This window comes from Hesperophylax consimilis, chromosome 2 (genome assembly GCF_061612785.1).
Source record: "Hesperophylax consimilis isolate HC1 chromosome 2, BYU_Hcon_1.0, whole genome shotgun sequence".
In the NCBI taxonomy this organism is placed as follows: Eukaryota; Metazoa; Arthropoda; class Insecta; order Trichoptera; family Limnephilidae; genus Hesperophylax; species Hesperophylax consimilis.
Window position 1 is genome coordinate 42,584,223 of NC_142837.1, and position 19,826 is coordinate 42,604,048.

Genomic DNA, 19,826 nt, shown 5'->3' on the forward strand with positions numbered 1-19,826 from the left:
GTTGAGTATTGGAGAGTTGAGCGCAGAAATAGAAGGATTTATGCTTGCAATTCAGGATAGAGTCATTAATACTAAAAATTATAGAAAGCATATAATCAATGATACAAATCAAATTGATGATTTGTGTAGAAAATGTTTGGCTTTTCCGGAAACTATAGAACATATTATATCGGGATGTTCTATATTAGCACCGTCCGAGTATACATTTAGGCACAATCAAGTTTTAAAAATAATTCACCAAAATTTGGTAATTAAACATAACTTGATTGACTGCCGTAATGTAGTACCATATTATGAATACGAACCAAATTCATTTTTAGAAAACGAATTTTATAAAATATATTATGATAAAACTATACTAACAGACCGAGCGATTAGTCATAATAGACCCGATATAGTTTTACATGACAAAATTAAAAAAATAACTTATATCATTGATGTTGCTATTCCAAATTCCTGTAATATTCAAAAATCTGTTAGTGAAAAAATAAGAAAATACACAGATTTAGGAAATGAAATAAAAAGAATTTGGCATTCTCAGACTATAAAAATATTACCATTCGTTATTTCGGCTACTGGCATTATACCTAGCTCTCTAATTAAAAATTTAGGCGTATTAGATCTATCAAAAAATTTATATATAAAGATGCAAAAGTCGGTCATTTTGAATACATGTAGGATAACAAAAGATTTTTTAAATATTTATGTTGAGGGATCAGTAGGATTTATAGGCCCTGTTAGAAGTTCTACCGAGCCGAACCCTCTGATATGAAAATATCTGGAGACGGTGAATTTTTTTTTCCCATTTGATATCTGGTGATTTGACGTGTTGTTGTTCTTGTATTGTTTTGTATTTATTTTACTTATATAATGCACTTACATAGTGTTGATTGACTAGCTGATCATTTGTGGAAAAGTGAGTGGAAGGGTTAAGTTTTTCCTTTGGGGAAGACTTAACCCAGACAACTAAATCGGAAGTTTAAAAATAAAAATAATAAGTTAATACATATATTGTTATAAGTAAGTTTTTCAGGAGTACAATACTAAGTGTATAATAATATTTGGATGATTTGTAAAAATATATTACACATTTCTACAATGATCTATGCTATTACTAACTATATATGGAGATAATATACAGTACCATATTTACCTGGTAGGTCACTTGAGATTAACACTTAATTAACATTAACTAATTATTTATCAGAGAAATTTAGATACAAGATTTAAGACATTATTGAAAAATTTGACATAATTGGAAAATTTGACATAATTGGACTTTCCGGTATTTATTTTAATAACATGTATTTGAGTATTTCTCAAAAAAAGTGTACATTTTGGAAAAATAAAGTGTGCCTACAAACAGTTCAAAAATTTCACATGTTTTTAATTAATCATACAAAAAAAATATGCACCATTTTGTAGAATAAATATTAGGCTTTAAAATATCGAAAAATAAACATTACAATCGTATTAATTCACAAATATTTTAATTTTTTAAAAAATATCGATTTTTACCTTCCATACAAAATAAAATTGCCACCCTACCCACCTCATTTGTTTATACTTCATAAAATGCGATAATAACGTTATAATATGTGATTTTTTGTATGTTTTAGGGTCTTGATCAAATGTAGTTTCTGTAAAAGGGTAATTTTCTATGGGGTTTCATAATAAATTAATAATTTATGCACAAAAAACAAAGTGAGACATCACCATTTACTTTTTAGTAACTACTCTTTAGTTACGTTTTATTAGTACTTCCACCGTAATTTTTTAACCCATTTGTAAAATTTAACATGGGAAACACTAGCCTCTTTCTGATTAATTGTTGGTCTGACTTCTCCGCCATAACATTAATTGTTAAAATCAGTAATAACGTGTTTCTTTAGTGGGACCACTATTTCGTAACAGAAAATATTTTAGCCTTTTTTCACAAAACGGTAAGTCTTTTTCTACTTATCTTTTTGTAACATGTGCGGTACGAACATTGCTAAGCTTACATATTAACACTTTTAAATTTTATCAAACCATTGACTTTTTATAACATAAATTCTTATTACAATTTCGTAACGTTTGTTATGAATTTCGTAACGTAACGAAAAAGTTCAATGTAAAGCTGAGTGTACACAGTTACAACGTGATTAAGAAAAGTAAGTATATTGTAAGTGTGTCTAGCATTTTTATGAAAGTCTTATGTAAGTTTAGTAATAATGTAATATATTATGCACAATGCACAAATATACATATGTATTTAGATATAATAGGAAAAAAATAAAATTTATTATACCATAGAGCAGATCTGTTGATGGCGCTGGAAAGTAGGTAGGTTGTAATACATAGGATGCTGGAAATTCCTGATGGTCAATGGCAGAACAGGTGTCGTCGGACTTGTATGTTTTATCATCGCGATTATATGGCATTATACATAATGACAAGTACTTGAAGATCAAGCTGAGCCGTCCAATACTGGTTTTATTTTAAATAAGCTTGAGGCACTCATACACACTATCCGTTCTACAGGCGATCTATACAATATTTATAAGTGCCTTAAGTTTTTTATAAAAGCTTATTTAAATATAAGTTTATTTTTATTTACTCTGATAAAACCATAACTACAGCATAATTTTTTTTAGGAATGCCCCCAAAAACCAATGCCAAAAGGCAAAACGCTTACAGAGAAAGACTGAAAAAGGAAAATACAAATAAATATGAGGAAATCCGAATTAAACATTTAACAAAAGTTATAGAAAATATCAAAAATAAAAAAAGAAATTCTTACAGAAGAAGAAAAAGAAGAGCTACGGGCAAAGTGGAGACAAGCCAATGATAAAAGAGCTGAAAGAAAGAAAAAGGCTAATCCTACGACACAAGACAATAATACATTTGAACGTAGAAAAAATAATAAAAAATCCTAAAGGAAAGACTACAAAAGCTGACTGAAGAAAATACTCGATTAAAAAGTCGAAATAAGAATTTAAGACAGTGCTGTAATCGGATGAAAAGGCAAGTGAATATTCTGAAAATATTATTGCATAAACAAACTAAGACTAATAATGATGCTATTCCCATTGAAACTGGATTATATAATAAATCGAAGATGTTATAATAGTAAATAATAATGCCATAGAAAATAACGCTGATATTGAAAATATGAATAGTGAAAATGAAGATTCTAACAAAATCAAAGATAAACCATGTGGAGTGACTATCTTAAAAACGAAAAACTGGAAAATATACATACAAAAAAGAAAGTGGTTTGTAAGGGCCTTATCTCTAAATCTCTATCACTAAATGACTATATTCATGCGCCAAAGCAGAGTGATAAACCAAAGACTGAAAAACTGACCAAATTTGTCTCGGAAAGATTTCAATTATTATAAAGATGAGGAAGAAATTTATAAAACGCTAATGGATAGTGATTCAAACTAAATAATTGTATGTTATTAAATTTTTAATAGTTTAAACAGTGCCTGTTCTTTAATTTCTTAAGATTTGTTGTATATTGTGTTAGGTACTTCAATTTGGGAGCTGATAATTTGATTAAAAACATTTATTTATACTCCCTTGTTTTTTTTTAAACCCCTTTGGTTTAACAAAATACAAATATTTGGGTCGTGAGTTTATGTATGTTTGTAGTATGTACAATAAATAAAAAGTAAAGGATAAATACTTACATTTAAAAAAGACGACAACTAATTAAATTGAATAAATAATAAAAAAAGTAAAATAAAATTTGCCATTGTGTAAACAAGCCTTATGTTTACTATTTAGTTACGTCTTATGACTATTTCGTAACACTATTTCGTAACTACATTTTCGTTACGTACATTTATTTTGAGAAATACTCATTTATGTTCTTCAATAGGCGTGTTTAGGAAAGGAAAAGCAAATTTTATACTGGCGGTACTACAATACAAGGTTTTGATCGGAATTCACTTTCCTAAATGTAATTCGTCCCTTGGTATAAGACAGATTTCGAATAATGTAAATCCATAATAGTACATAACATAATAAACTGAGTATGAACAATATAAGCAGGTACAATACAAGTTGTCATAGAGAGTTCTGTTGTACAAATGAGTTCAATAATTGTATATAATAACAAGAGTACAAAAGAAGTGTTTAAGATACTATGAAAGTAGTTACAGATCAATGTGTAGTAAATTTGTCGATATTTATAAAAATAAACATGCAAAGTTTGTTTTAAAGGATGTTTTTTACTACGCCAGATTAGATGTTTTACAGAACATAGCTAAATGAATACAGCGTTAAAAGTATTTTGTAAAGTTGTAAATAACAAGACACACAACAATAAAAAAGGATAACGATTTCAACTGGGAATCGAACCCAGAATTTCTGTCTTACCGGGACAACGCCTCTAACTACTTATGTTTCTCGTTACGTTAAGATTTATTAGTATTATCTTCTTCTTCAATGATATATTACATTGGTAAGTATATCCTTTAAAAGTTTTTCCAATAAAATAAAAAATAAATAAGTACACTCATACTTTTTAATTGTTTTTGGTTAACTGAAGGATAGAATGGATAACTTGAATGAGACACTTTACTTTTTTGGAACAAGTATAAAATTTTATTGACGCCGTACAACAATGTATTCCCAATAAGTAATTTCCCCCAACGGATTGAGATGTTCCTTTCAAAGAAGTTAAATGCAGAAGAGATCGACAATGGCGTTACAATGCGTTTTATTAATCTCAGTCTGTTGGAGAGAGAAAAATGATAACCTGCCATCTGTCCCAAAAAGCCCAAACCATCTGAACCACAACCAAACTCAGGTTCAACATCTGGTTTGGATCTTTACTTAATTTCAAAAAATAAAATACACAGTATTTAAGCAAAAAGTGAAAAAACATCGTAAATAATGCTTATGCGCGTGCCTGCTTATCGGCTCAGAACGCTCTTCCGTTTTTGCTTTCAAGTAAATAAATAAATCCTTTAAATGGAAAGATCTTTTTGTGTTTTATATTCAAGTCGCACGATATTTCGTGTCTGATGCATTAAAATTCAAGGGGAAGTAAAGTGTTTTTCATCCCAGTCGAGGCTGAGTCACGAGCCGCAAAATCTGGATAATATTATGTACAATATCAGGCTGTACAGTGGGGTGTTTGGGATAGGTCACGAACCCTTGACTTGTGGCTCCTCCTGAAATTGTATAACATAAATAATTAGAGCTTGTAAGTGTAATAAACCAGCCTTAATGCCGAAATAATAACCGGGTGCAGAGACGATTCTCAAACATATCACGAACTTTGAAAGTCCGGCAATTTTCGGGAACTATTTATTAGATAACCATCATCCGAGTGCTTTGAGACGTTTGGTGAATTAGCAGGGATGCCCGGGTTCATGGGATGAGGTATTGAGGTCAACTATGTGGCGGGCCGAATCGGAACAGACTGTTTGAGGGACATCTCTCCAGCCAAACTCTCTCTTGACCCATCTTCTGGCACAGCAGTAGACGGATGGATTCATACATCTGTCAATCCTGGACATAAATTGACCCCCAAATTCCTACCCACCCCTGATACCCTTTTCCTTCTTAGAATTTACTCTCCTTCTTTTCCCTCCACACAGCATTCCCAAAGAAGACATAGGCCCTGAGGAATTACCTACATTTAAAGAATGAAAAAAAGGGATGACTTAATTGAGACTTTATAAATTTTATTTGGGCACATATTTGCCCTGGTATTCAAGAAATCTTCACCACCAACACAAATATAAATATTTGTAATAAGCATTTACTTTGTGGCTCGTCATAATTTACAATAAGAGATATAAATTTGTTTTAGACCACTTTAATTTTAATTGCACTCTACCGGTTTCGGAAGCATCCTTTGTCTTTAATATTCTTCCGGTTTCGGAAGCATCCTTCGTCTTTAATATTCTTTCGGTTTCGGAAGCATCCTTCGTCTTTAATATTCTTTAGACGAAGGAAGGGTGCTTCCGAAACCGGTTGAGTGTAATTAAAATTAAAGTGGTCTAAAACAAATTTATATCTCTTATTGTACATATATAAATCTTCGTGGACTTACAAAAAAAACAAGACACTTTTTGCATCCAATTCTAGAAAACACTTCCTTGCAAATATATTAGTGGAAGCAAGGAACAAGCTTCCATATTATATCCATATTCCAATTTACAATTTGATTGCATTCTCATTTGAAGAAAAGAAAGGATTGATTTATTGTGAAATCAGGTATGGTCGCATCGGCTGAACACTGCCTACTTAAAATTATTATAATAATAATATTTTTACTAAATTTCTTCTACGTTACAAACTGTTACATAAAGGATTTGTAACAAGTTGTGTAGATGCTTCTACAAATATTATATCTATGGTTTCCTTGTTTCCATCACTTAATTTATTCATCAGTCCAAAACAGACCTTTTGGCTGTGAACCGACGAATCCGCTCGCTAATTTCGTCATCATATTTTATTTTAAATCGGGAGCATTCGTCCATGGATTATGAAAATTCAAATACATCTTCCAATCCTGGACATTTACTGGCTTAAGTCTTGGTGACAACATTCTCAATGCCATTCTAAAACTTTAGTTTTAGTGACAACATTCTCAAAGCAATTCTAAAACTTTAGTCTCGGTGACAACATTCTCAATGCCATTCTAAAACTTTAGTTTTAGTGACAACATTCTCAAAGCAATTCTAAAACTTTAGTCTCGGTGACAATATTCTCAATGCCATTCTAAAACATTAATCTTAGTGACAATATTCTCAAGCTGCGTTGATTTTCTGCCGACCATCTGTTATTCTACCTACAATTCATGCATCAAACGGTATAACATTAGTCTATAACTAAGCAAGCCTCTTTTTACCAGAGAGCTTAAATTCCGAATGCAATATTTTTTAATATAAATCTTAAATGCGAAAAAGCTAAATTTTTCCTCAAGCAAAACATCCACCGAACAAAACTTTGTTTTTGTTCATGAAACATATTCTTTGTCATATTTTCTTACGGAGTCACGAAGGAAGTTTTCAAAGCTTCTTTCATATATCCGTAAAAACAACAGCGAGAAGTAGTAGGGGCTCCAACATTTTTGAAAACAACATTTTTCATTGTAAACACAATTACATAAATCATGTTATTTCTCTTGAAAATCAACCTCATTAAGACTAAGCCTGTATCGGGGTTAACAACTTGCATTTGAATGAACTATAATCTTTTTATTAACTTAATGAGTAAAACCTCAAATTGTAATAATTAATTATTGAAGACAATATTAGCGATTCCTAAACCAAAATGTGAAACAGAAAATCATAAAAAGATATGGTCACATCTAGGACTCGAACCCAGGAACCTTGTCTTGCCAGGGTACCGCTCTATCAACTAAGCTAATGGGACCCCATCTCCTTCGGTCATATTTAACTGTATCATACTTCTAATAAGAACTATCAACATCGTTTTCATTTATCTTCATTTGTCTTTAATGTATGATCGCAAGATTTAACCTGAACTAAATGCAATCTAGACAGGGTCTTAAGATAAATAAATCTTATTTTTATTATTTAAATGTGAGACATCTGTTGACTATTCTGCAAGTCTATGATATATTTATTTTACTTAATGAGTAAACCCTCATAATTAGATGTGACCGTATCTTTTTCTGATTTTTTGTTTCAAATTTTCGTTTAGGAATCGCTAAGGACGGGTTGTTTCGGAGAATTTTAACAATTCGTCAAATTTCAACGTTCATTTTCAAGTTCTTTGGAAGATTTTTTCAAGTTCTGTTTTTATTTCAGTTTCGTCAAGCAGCTAGCCTACAATGATATAGTAACAGAACTTGAATAGGTCTTTCACAGAACCCGAAAATGAACGTTGAAATTTGATGAATTGTTCAAATTCTCCGAAACAACCCGTCCTAATATTGTCTTCAATAATTATATATAATATATATATATTATTCAGTTACCTTTTTTCATGTTGAGTTTAGATTTATAAAGTTCTTCTTCAATGATACTCGTATATTACGTTGGTGGGTACAATCTACAAAAGTTATGAAAAAGTTGTTCCAATGAAAGGTGTCGATGAAAAGATTTCATTTCAAATATTTAGCATCACATAAAATTAATGAAATGTAATTTTGTCCGAAATCCCAAAAATTTAATCGAAACGAACATTTTTTTTCACATTATAAACTTTACGGTAAGAACTTTTAGGTAGTCTTCAAACTTTGTCACGCTGTCAAAATAGCAGAATAAAATGAAATTTTATTTAACGTATTTTATGAAGTTATTTTTTATTGTACGTCTACGGCAAATTGATCGCCTCCGCGTGAGTGATTAGCTCCTAGACTTTTTCCATAGGTCGCATTTTTAAGATCAATCAAAACTTTGCATTTTGAATATGACTTAAATGAAAACAACGCATTTGCGCAAAAAAAATCTATTTCTCCTGAAAATCTAAGCCTTGTATCGCTTGTAATGACTTAAGCTATATAAATCAGTCGATACTCTCATGTCAATACATTAAAATATAAATAGACATTTGTATATCCAAGTTTACAAATGTCTAATTTATTATTACTTACATTCATAGATGATTGAATTTTCTTTTGGTTAATATGGCTTCTAAAATCCAGCTTGAACCAGCCAATTAATGCAAACTTGATTTTTTTTACATTGCATTTCTTTGTTGTTTTTGCATTAGCTTTGTCCTTTTTTGCTAGCCTAATTTCATTGCACGTTCTTGTGTTATGTCTGTTAATATCCTTGTTGTGTATAATTTTACATAAAAAGTACTTAGGTAATGGGTTATTTATTATTTTATGAATAAATATCATCGCGTTCAGTGTCAGCGTCTGTTTCAGCCAACTAAGTTCTATTATTAGTATTATTCTCATTGTTCTATTTTGATGAATTTGCTAATTATTTAATTATCTGTCGTTACACAATAAAAGAATCGTCGATCAGTAGTTAAAACGTAGATCAATTCTTTTAGTGTAATATGATTGTAGTTTTACTGGAAATTTTTAAATACAGTTTTTAATAACTAGACCGATTTCTTCCGTTTTTTTTAATTACAATTACCTCAACATTGGGAGCATTGTACCGTTTAAAATAATGATGCATGTATAAAACTGTTCGGATTTCACCTTAATTAATTTTATGTTTACAAAATACTCCAGTCTACGACGTAATAAAATGAAGTAAATGCATCCCGTTTGAGCCACCCCTATCGGGAGAGGCTTTGATGAGTCGTACCCGCCTCGCCGTTAGCGCAGAGCTTGCAGCGTTCAGCGTTCAACGTCCCAGTCGCTCTCAGGTAACGGCCGTCGGAACACCGCGTGAGCCTGCGAGCTTTCAGCCGCTCAAATATAACCCGATATTTTTCCGTTTCCGTCTCTGAATCATAAACTCTTAGACCTTGTAACATCCCGGGAATAACAGTGAAATTTTTGCGAAAGGTACTTCTAACATCAACAGTTAAACTTTAATACTACTGATTTGGTTTTTATAGCTTGAATTTCATGCAATATTAAAAAGTTTATTAATATTTTTAACATCCCTCGTTGTAAAAATGGATTAATTATTCAAAGTCCTCACTCCACATTGATATACGGAAGCATTACGACTTTTAAAAGGTGAGTTTTTTCCTTGTAAAATGTTATGTTTATTTTTATATCACAAAGATACAATGTTTTTGTTTTCAGCATTTGTTTTTCTTTATAAAAGCTCACTAGGTTTTATTATTTTCCAGCTATTTTTCTTGTATTTTATCGTCTATCTATCTATCTAGCAATAATACAACGGAAACCGTTATTCCCAAAAATAATTTTGGAATTTTACTTTGACATGATAACTACGCGCAAGGGTACCTTTTAAGGGGTTGTTTTATTTGTACATTTGTTTACTTTGTCCTAGTTAAACGTAGTGCTTAAATACAACGACAACAAAACAAAGTAATTTACGTCTAGGTTAATATTTACGATATTACGCAAAACAGAACATTTATAACCAGCTTTAAGTTGATGCCATAGCAGCGAGAAGCAACAGTTTATTTCAATGTGTAGAAAATATATATTCCGACAAACTTTTAAATTGGTTAGAGACTTAAATAAACTTCCAACAGGGTGTATTATAATAATATCTCTCGAGGGTTGTGGTTTTCAATGGAGAGCTCATTACTTGGCTTCAGCTTTCAGAGCCGAGAACTTATTGTGGTATTATGGTCACTTATTAAATTTAATTTATTTCAATACTTGTACATCATTCTATTATACGTTGTATCCTGGTGATTGAACCATTGGTTCCAAAACACGTTGATATGTATCATTGGAAACAGTCTTTAAAACATTAGTATTTTTATTATATTTTTTTTTAATTTTGCCCAAAGCACATTTACAGAGATGTTTGAAGAATTTAATTTACGTTTTCCACGAATAGATTTAAAATAAATTTGTTTTTGATTCTAGCAAACAATTTGTATTAACCATAAAGTTCTAACAAAAAATCAGATACATCTGTCTGAAACAGAATATACTATTGAACTGAATCCTTTTGTTTATATGACTTTTTGTCTGGAAAGTCTAGTGCAACACTAGTAATAATAAAACAATGTCAAGTTTATTGTTTCTTAACATTCTATATTTTTTACGTTAAAATTTTTAACATCACTTTGACAAGCCTGTGTTGAGGTTGATAATTTTACAAAATAATACAAAGATTATTGAGAAAACAATATTGTTCAATTAATGTTTCTACAGATTGGGTACCTATTAAGCTAATTCAAGATAATTCATTACAGTATAATGTAGAAAACATTCGTTTAGATTTTTTAGTATTATCTTCAATGATTACATATTAAATTGACGGTTATAACCTTCAACAGGTTTTTTTTAAATTCAATTTATTTTTTATGTGACGCATTTATACACGCACAGTGGAATATAAATATGTTTTGTAAAATTGACAATAGCAATAATTAATTTAGTTGTTATTGTAAAGTAGGAACGTATAATCAGTTGAATACTTATAAATTTTCTGATGAATAAAACGTATTCCGAAGCGAAACCGGGTAGTTAGATCGGTCATTGCTGAGTTGGCATCGCGTTTGGGTCCCACCCAGGCGTATTGTCCTCCATCACAACACGAGCAACATTTTCCGCTTCCTCTGGTGGTAGTAGGAGATTTTCAAACATTGTCAGATTATTCGTAACCCGGTAATGTTTGACGACAAAGAACGATATTTAAAAAAAAAAATTTCCGGAAGATCGTTCTAAAATCACAATCCGTTAAATAGAAGAATCTACTCATCACAAAACAGTTTGAAATTCTTAAAATCTACGTGTTCATATATGGCGTTAATTGAACTAACTTATGAAAATAACCTTTTTGCAAGTTATGTATGCTTTGAAACATTAAGTTTCGTATAAAAACTCATTTGAAGAAAGAACTGAGTTTCTATGTGGATATAACTACGAGACGTATCCAGAAAGTAAGTGTACTGAATTTTTGTTGGTTACAACATTTTTTATTGAAACAAAAAAATTACATGGTTACCGTAGTACATATTATGTAAGCTATTTTTCGACATAGTCGCCATTCCTCTCAATGCAGGTGGTGAAGCGGGGGATCAAATTATTCATATTACGTATGTACGGGCGCAAACAAATAATTCGTCTTAATATTTTAAAGCATATCTTGCAAAAAGTGTATTTTCATAAAATAATGAAATAAACGGCATCTATGAACACGTTGATTATTTATTTATATTTGCCTAAAAAGGCTTTTACATAAAAGTGATACATGATACAGTGTACATAGGAGAATATCTGTATTATACAGGAGATACTGACAGTAAATAGATGTATTGTAAAGTAGGTACAAAATACACAGTTGTAAAATTGTGATTACAAGTAAAATGAGAAAATATTAAGAAATGATAAAAAAACGAAAACTAAATATGAAGAAATAATATTAAAACGTAAGAGTACCATAAAGTAAAAAAAAAAAATAAGAAAAAAAAGGTTAGGAACAATAATGTTTAAATTTATTTTTACTCGGGAGATATTTTCAATTTGAATGGATATTTCAGGCGACTAATTATTGCTCATAATAAATTGGTATCCTTTGTGCTATGCATAAAAAACCTTGTCTTATAAACATTAGTTTATCGTTAAAAAATTATAATATTTTACATGTCAAACAAATATAATCAGCAGTAATTGTTGATTGTAGTATATATTCAATTTGAATGGATATTTCAGGCGACTAAATATTGCTTATTAATTTGTTAATAAACATTACGTTCACCCTTAAAACGATATATTATCTGAAATACTCTATCTAATAAACATGGTTTTCAATACTGGGTATTTTTAAAAACGTTCATTGTTTTCAAATGGATACGAGTCATCTTTGCAGCTTCCGTGTCTGTATTATTTACTGAACGTGTAAACTCTATGGACGCGTAATCACAGTCGGATGGTGCACTGATGCATCTGTATGGACACGTGCAATTTTATGCAATATGATTTAATTCACATTGTAGCTTTTTGGAGAACTTGTCTCTTTCATACCGATCTATTGTTGTTTGTGAGATTTTTGATGCACCGATTTCAATGCGAATAATTTTATTTATTTTTAATTGGAAGGGTTTTTTCAGTTAACGGAAAAGCAAAATACTGAAGGTAATACAATAATATAACAGTAACAGAATTTTTAATTAAAAGTTATTGATTTAGTCACAGAGTTTGCGAAATCACACCAGTTATAATTAAAACGTAAGCATAATTAAGGGATTTTGAATATTCAAAAAGGTAATTTATTATTATTTTTTCTTAAGAAGGGACTACTTTGTGGCTAGGCATTATATTTTTAAATAAAACAAAAACTTTGTATATAAAGCCGATTTTTTATTATTGTATTATATCGACCGGTTTCGCTGAAACGGGATAAAATAATATCTAAATACTGAGAGATAGACAGGTAGATGGGGAAAGAATAATACATCCTATAAAAGAAAAATACTAGGCAGAGAAAAAATATTTGAAAGAGAACAAATTGATAATTAATAATAAGTGGGAGAGAGACTGTGTTGATATTAATTGTTGTTATTATAACCTGAAAAAGCTTGGTTTAAGCGAAACCGGTCAATATGTAAAATTATAATTATAAGCATTAATTATAATCCTGAAACACACATGCAAATTTAAAAAAAAACTTTCAATTCGGGACGGGAATTGAACCCTGAAGTATTTGCCCGGTTTGGAATAATCCTACGTAGCTTAGCGGTTAGAGCAGCTGACAGTAAACAAGGAGGCTGCGAGTTCAATTCCCGTCGGCGGTATTTATTTTACTTCTTGAGGTTTTTTCAATTTGTATGGATGTTTTAGGATACTGATTATTGCGTTTAATAATTTATTAATCATTTGCTCTATTATTAAATATAACATTAGTTTATCATAAAAAAATGACAATGATATTCTTTAAAAATACTCTAATTTTTGTTGATGTGTCTGCCTACCACTGCGCACTATTAGAAATCAAAAAAGTTGATTGGAATGGTTTTAATGGTTTGATAACTAGATCTAAATTTTTCCCACTATTACGAGATTTCAACGAAAACGGACAGCCATAATTTTAAATCGTGTGGTATTATTACCTATTCAAATAAATTAATGAAGTGTTTCAACCATCGTTATGTTTTATCTAAAATATATACAGTTTGTTTTATATTATTTAATTAAAGCATAGACGGTGTACAACTAGTTCTCTTGAGCCACACTGCCATTGTGCTATCTCCCATTTCACCTCCCTTTGAGTTTGTTTTGAGGTACCGTGAGGGTCCCTATTTTCCCGCGTACGGATCCTCCAGGATCTACCGATAAGGGTTTTCTAATAAGAAGTGACCACGGAGTTTTCCTCTCCACTCCCTCTTGGTTCCCTGAAGGCCCCACGGAAGAGTTCACACCTCTTAGGTTCCTTGAAGGCCCTACAAAGGAAGGGTTCACAGAGGTGTCCTCAGCTCTCCTCTCTATGGTTCTACCTATCAGTTCCGCCCTGCAGACCACACAAACAAAGGATCTACGTAGGTGGCCTCAGGTCTCCTCTCCATTGTTCTTCCTCTTTGTTCCCCCCTGCAGGCCCCACTAAGTAAAAATCTAAACAGGTGACTTCAGCTCTCCCCTCCATGATTCTTCTTCTTGGTTCTTCCCTGCAGGCCCCCGAAAGAAGGGTTCAGAATGGTGGCCTCAGCCCTCCTAAATATTTTTATGGTTTGTCTTATTACTGTCTTTCTCCTAGGTTCCCTAAAGGTCCCTAGTTTTTTTAATGGTCCAATTTTTGTCCCCCGAATATCTAAGGAAATAGAAGGTCCATTCCAGTAGAGCTCCGAGTGCTGGGGTAGGGTGTGAATGCTCCAAGACGTGACCCTGTTTCTCGGAGGCACCGTTTGTGACTCTGATCCCTGTGAGGTGACTCGCTAGACTCTAGGCGCTAAGCAAGCCGCCTGCCTGTGCGGACGTGGCCTAAGTCATTTAGCCTGAGCTCATAACATACTCGTAGCTTGGGAAGGCTATTAAAGGTCGTGTTTCCACTCCCTAAGCGATGGTTTTGCCACACTTCCTAGCAATACCCATACTAACAATTCTACGGTTATAAATGCCAACCTTATGGAATCGTGCAATTACTCACGTGGTTATTTACTATTCATTATTGATAATGTGATCTATATCTAACTAGATATGAATACGTCTACCTTTACCATATTTTTTAAATAATTTGGTGCACTATTTGTATTATAAAACATTTTGTTTCTTTCATATTTATACCTTTTAGTTATTTTTCACCCCGTCCACTCACGTGAGCTTTTCTTTGAAAGTTCAACCTATAAATAGGTGCACTTATCACACTAAATCGCCCCCACACCCAACCTAACCTTCAGCTATGTCATTAATGTTATTCAAACCACGCAGCGTAATGTATTATTAATTGCATAGTAATAGTAATCAAATACGTGGGCATATAAACATTAAATTCTTTTAAGTATACAAATGCAAAACTGTGTTAAATATTTTAAGCCCAGGTAAATAATCGTTTCACAAAGTATCGGAAGAAGAAATCAATGTTATCGAATCCCTACTTTTGTTTATGTAGGTGTTTAATATTTTGAAGAATATAATTACAATTTTATATAGGTCGGGCTTATTTTAATTTCATCATTTGTGTTTCAAACACTAAAAAAACCACGATTGAAATTTTGAAAAAATAAACAACATATTTATTTTTACTTTTTGGCAATAGTTTTTTTTTACTTCTTTTAATACATCTATTTGATTTCATTTTCGGTGATGAATGAATGCAAATTTTGGAAGCAGAAATGAATCCAGCCATATCTGATCGGCATTTGGCGAGGTTGCTAGAGTTTTCGACTCCAGTTCTTGCGCAGGAAGATTCAATTCTCAATTAAAACAAATAAATAGTTTTTAAAGACATTTATAGGGTGAACCAACATAAGTAAATTTTACACCATAGTTAGCACTTATTTTTACTGTGCCTATCTCACTACGGATACCCTGTGGCAGGACAGGCTAGTATTTGGGAAGTATGTTTAAGAGAGATGGGAAGGACGACAGAGATATTGAAAGAAGTGTCAACGCAGTAAATCCAATAATAGAGGACGGAACGCAGTTGGCGCGACCAAAAAACTGTCCAAAGAAGTAAAGCTAGCAACCCATAATGGGGTGCTGATACCAATACTAATGTATGGCAGTAGGGCATGGAACTGAGGAAGTATAAAGGTAGACTGAATGCTTTAGAAATGAGATACCTAAGGCGTATGTGTGGTTGGGCTACGTCAGGAGTCAGAATAATAGAAAAGTATGTATGAATGTGAATGAGGCAAGAAGTGTGTGCTAACACCCAGTTGTTTGGCGGTCCGTCCTCTCTGCCTACCCCTGCGGGGAAACGGCTTGATGGTTAGTTAGTTAGATTTTTTATATGGATGAGTTGACTAACTATTGCACGACTTTTATTAACCATCCATTAATTAAACAAAATAATTATACATAAATAGTAAATTAGTAATTTTTATGAATAACTTAGTTGATCGGGTAAGTTAATGTATATTTTAGTAGCAATTTATAATACTTTTATAATTTTACACTACCTTTTCTAACACATCCGATACAGAAGAATACGTGCAAAACGATGTATGAATGTGAATGAGGCAAGGAGTGTCTACCAAGACTGAGTTGTTTGGTGGTCCGTTCCTTCTGCCTATCCCTGTATTAGTTAGTTAGATTTGTGCGGCGTGTTCACACTTGAGCAAGAACAATCCAAATATTAAAACTCTGTCAAAATATGCACAATTCAAATAAGATAGATTTATGGATAGTAAATACAAAAAAAAAAAATTAAAAAGAGAGACAAATAAAACAGCGTAAGAGAATACAATCTACGAAAGTATCAGTTATCCCGACAAATGAATTCAAGCAAAAGTAACATCTAGCCGTATCCGACATCCAAGTGTGGATAGTATTTTTCTAGAGAGTGATTAGAATATGTGCGCAGCCTCCTGTGCTATTTCCGCCAAGGCTCCCGTCATATGAATACTAAATTAGTTGCAGCCTTATTACTACCCTTTCTGACTTTTCCTTGTGCTAGACCGTAGTTACGTAGAACAAACTGAAAAGTTACAAGTTATTTGCTGTGCCAAAGCAAAGAGCTTTAGTGAGTTACGTTTTAACCGCTTTTGTTATTTACTTGAACAAAGGGATTTACAAAGGTTATTAGAAAATGACTTTTTTAGGTTCTTCCATTTTAAAATGATTTTTTAAATCACCAGCTGACATTTACCCGGCGTTTCTCGGGACCTGATAACTGTGTGCATTTTTAAGGGGGAAATAATATTATTGTAATGTAATCAGTGTTTAACTTGATCGTGTCATGTCTTTCTCGAAGGTCGTCGAACTCTTCAACCATTCACTTGAAAGTCAAACATTCTGTTTACATTTATATCTTCTTTTTTTATTTAATTAAATCAAAATTTACCAGCCTCAGAACAGACTTTGTCTAGTGAGGAGGGTAAGGAGAAAAATCATGTATGTACATAACTAATAATAAATAAACGCCCGGGTTGCCGGCACTGAATTGAAAAATTAATTTAACAATTTAACAAAATGGCCTTGAAAGCCGAAACAGCTGTAACAATAACAAAAACCAAAAAATACTTGCAGAACTTAATTACTATATTATTAAATTTGATTTTAATTAAATTTAAAAAAATTAAATGGAGTTCTACGAATTAAACACAAAAACAATAAATAAATAAATTTACATCTTCGTTCACCACTCACTTTTACCACAAATAATTCATTGATTCATGTCTTCCTTGGGCATCCCCCACTTTTTCTTCTGTTCACTTCATTTAGTATCATTAAATCCATATTTTTACTTTTTGGATATATAGCCGATCATTATTATTTATGATTTAGTTTAATCCTTACCTACTCCTTGTACCTGTCCGATCATTTGGAAAGGAGACGGGAAGTACCGGTCCGTACCTTTTCTATCGAGCAACCGACCACAGGTTGTTAGTTCAAGTCCTATTAACTGTATTATATTAACTGTCATATTAACTGTATCAATATCTGTATCATATTGAAGGAGATAGGGTCCCATTAGCTCAGTAGGTAGAGCGGTGCCCCGGCAAGGTAAGGGTCCTGGGTTCAAGTCCTAGATGTGACCGTATCTTTTTCTGATTTTTCTGTTTCAGATTTTCGTTAATAGGCATCGCTAATATTGTCTTCAATAATTCAATATTACACTATTTGAGGTTTTACTCACTAAGTTATTCCAAAAATAAATAATATGTCTGTATTTGTTTTTATTTAAATGTTTGTCAGACGATGCTCGACTTAAGCCCCAGCATTCCGATTTTCCACCGATGTATATCATATTTCTCTTCAACACTTTAAATTCATTAAAAAATATATATTATCTGTGAAAATAATATCTATACATTTGTTAAACCGAAACGATAATTATATAAAATTGTCTTGATAGAAAAAATCGCAATTATTAGGAACAAAATTACAATTACGAAAAAATTCGCAGTGTGTCTTTAAATGCAACTGAAGCATTTGTCAAGAGATTTTAGTTCTATTTCAAACGAGTCGTGTTTAATTAAATATTTTCACCATTTTCACTTACACTACACATTTACATTTCTCTTTCCCTTTCAAACAATCTTTGAACGCTTTCTACGGAGCCTTAATTTTTCAATATTTACTAACATCCGAAAGGTAAATTTCGTCTAGTGAAATGCAATGATTCTAATTCAATCATTTTTCTTTTAAATACTTTAGTTCACAAATCACAATACCATAATAATATTCCGTATTTTTTCTTGTGTTTGCGCTTGTCATAAATAATTTTGAAAAACATGTTTAAATCAACATCTATATATACGAGTACGATTATATCTCATAAAACTAATACATTTTATGTATCTGTCTCCACAGGGTCGAACATTAAACCACCCCGAGTAAATAAGACCACATTTTTAATAGTTAGAATTTGCAAATTGCTGATATGCATGATCCCTTTTAGCAATAAATGCCAAAGCCATGATATAACACACTTTTCTTTTAATATATTTCTTATTCATATTCATTATAATAAGCATCACTATACCCATACCCAAACACTCACATCTAAAAGGTAAATAAAATCCGCCAGCAACACGTCAGTTGTTGAATCCAAAACTGCTTACACATTATTGGTTCTGGTGCAAAAATGGACTGTTAATACTTAAGACGAAACAAAATTAACTGATATTTGCTGTAATTCGGTGATAGTATGTGTAGAAATGAACAAGGTATGGAAAGAAGGAAAACAGGATAACCAATCACTTTCTATTGTACATATGCGAAGGAGAACACAACACAATCACAATATAGTGAGTTCCACCGCGATACATCGAGGTAATTACCGCTACAACAAAACGAATGAGTACTTAAAACGATATTATGCACTTTCAAGATTGTCAGTTTTCTTCCTTTTACTTTTCAACGAGATTATTTACAGGAAAAAATTCCAACAACTTGCTTCCAAGGTAGTCCCAATAATTATTCTTCAAAACAACTGAACTCAAATTTATTGTATTTGTTTGCAATTTTCATGTTCCATAATTCAATAGTTTTCCAGCAAGGTGGTAGTTACAAAGGTTACAAAGAGGTTACAAAGAGGTAGGAACTGACAGACTGTATAAATGACACTCCGGTAGGAACTAAACGTATTCCCATTTTAACACCAAACAGCATGTTTTAGGCTGCTAATATGTATAATTATGATATCACCTTTATTATCTCAATTACGCTCATTTTGAGTTTAGAGTTCGCGATTTGTAGTTTGTAAGGAAACGATAATTATATTTAAGCCTCTTATATTAATAAGCCTTACTTAATTGCCCCGTGTTCATAATGATAAGCGTATTTAAAGGATTATATTATGAAGGTGGGATGAATTTAATGTTTGAAGTAAATACAATCCTAGATTCATTCCGTCACTTTGTTTATGAACAAGAAGGCTGATAGGGAGTACGTCAATTGACTACTCTAGAGAATCTCAACCTTTTGGACTTTATATATTTTTTAATAATTTCTTTATTTTGAAAATTTTCTTAAACCGTATTTAAAATCTAGACTTAGGGATCATTGACTTTCGAAAGAATAAATTTAACTATCGAATGTTAGTAAACTTGAAAAACTATGAAATCTATCCAATATTACACACATAAAAATGTTCGTTTGATCAAAATCCTAAATTCTTAAAATCAATCGG

The 19,826-nt window shown here is 31.7% G+C and overlaps 1 protein-coding gene across 1 annotated transcript in view; it reads left to right on the forward strand.

The window, feature by feature from the left end:
- Positions 1-9,450: 9,450 nt before the first annotated feature.
- Positions 9,451-19,826, forward strand: part of LOC149426029 (uncharacterized) — a 218,530-nt gene continuing 208,154 nt past the window's right edge. Inside the window, exon 1 of the mRNA XM_089644152.1 lies at positions 9,451-9,622. The gene's annotated coding sequence lies outside the window, so the exon portion shown is untranslated. The remainder of the gene's footprint in view (positions 9,623-19,826) is intronic.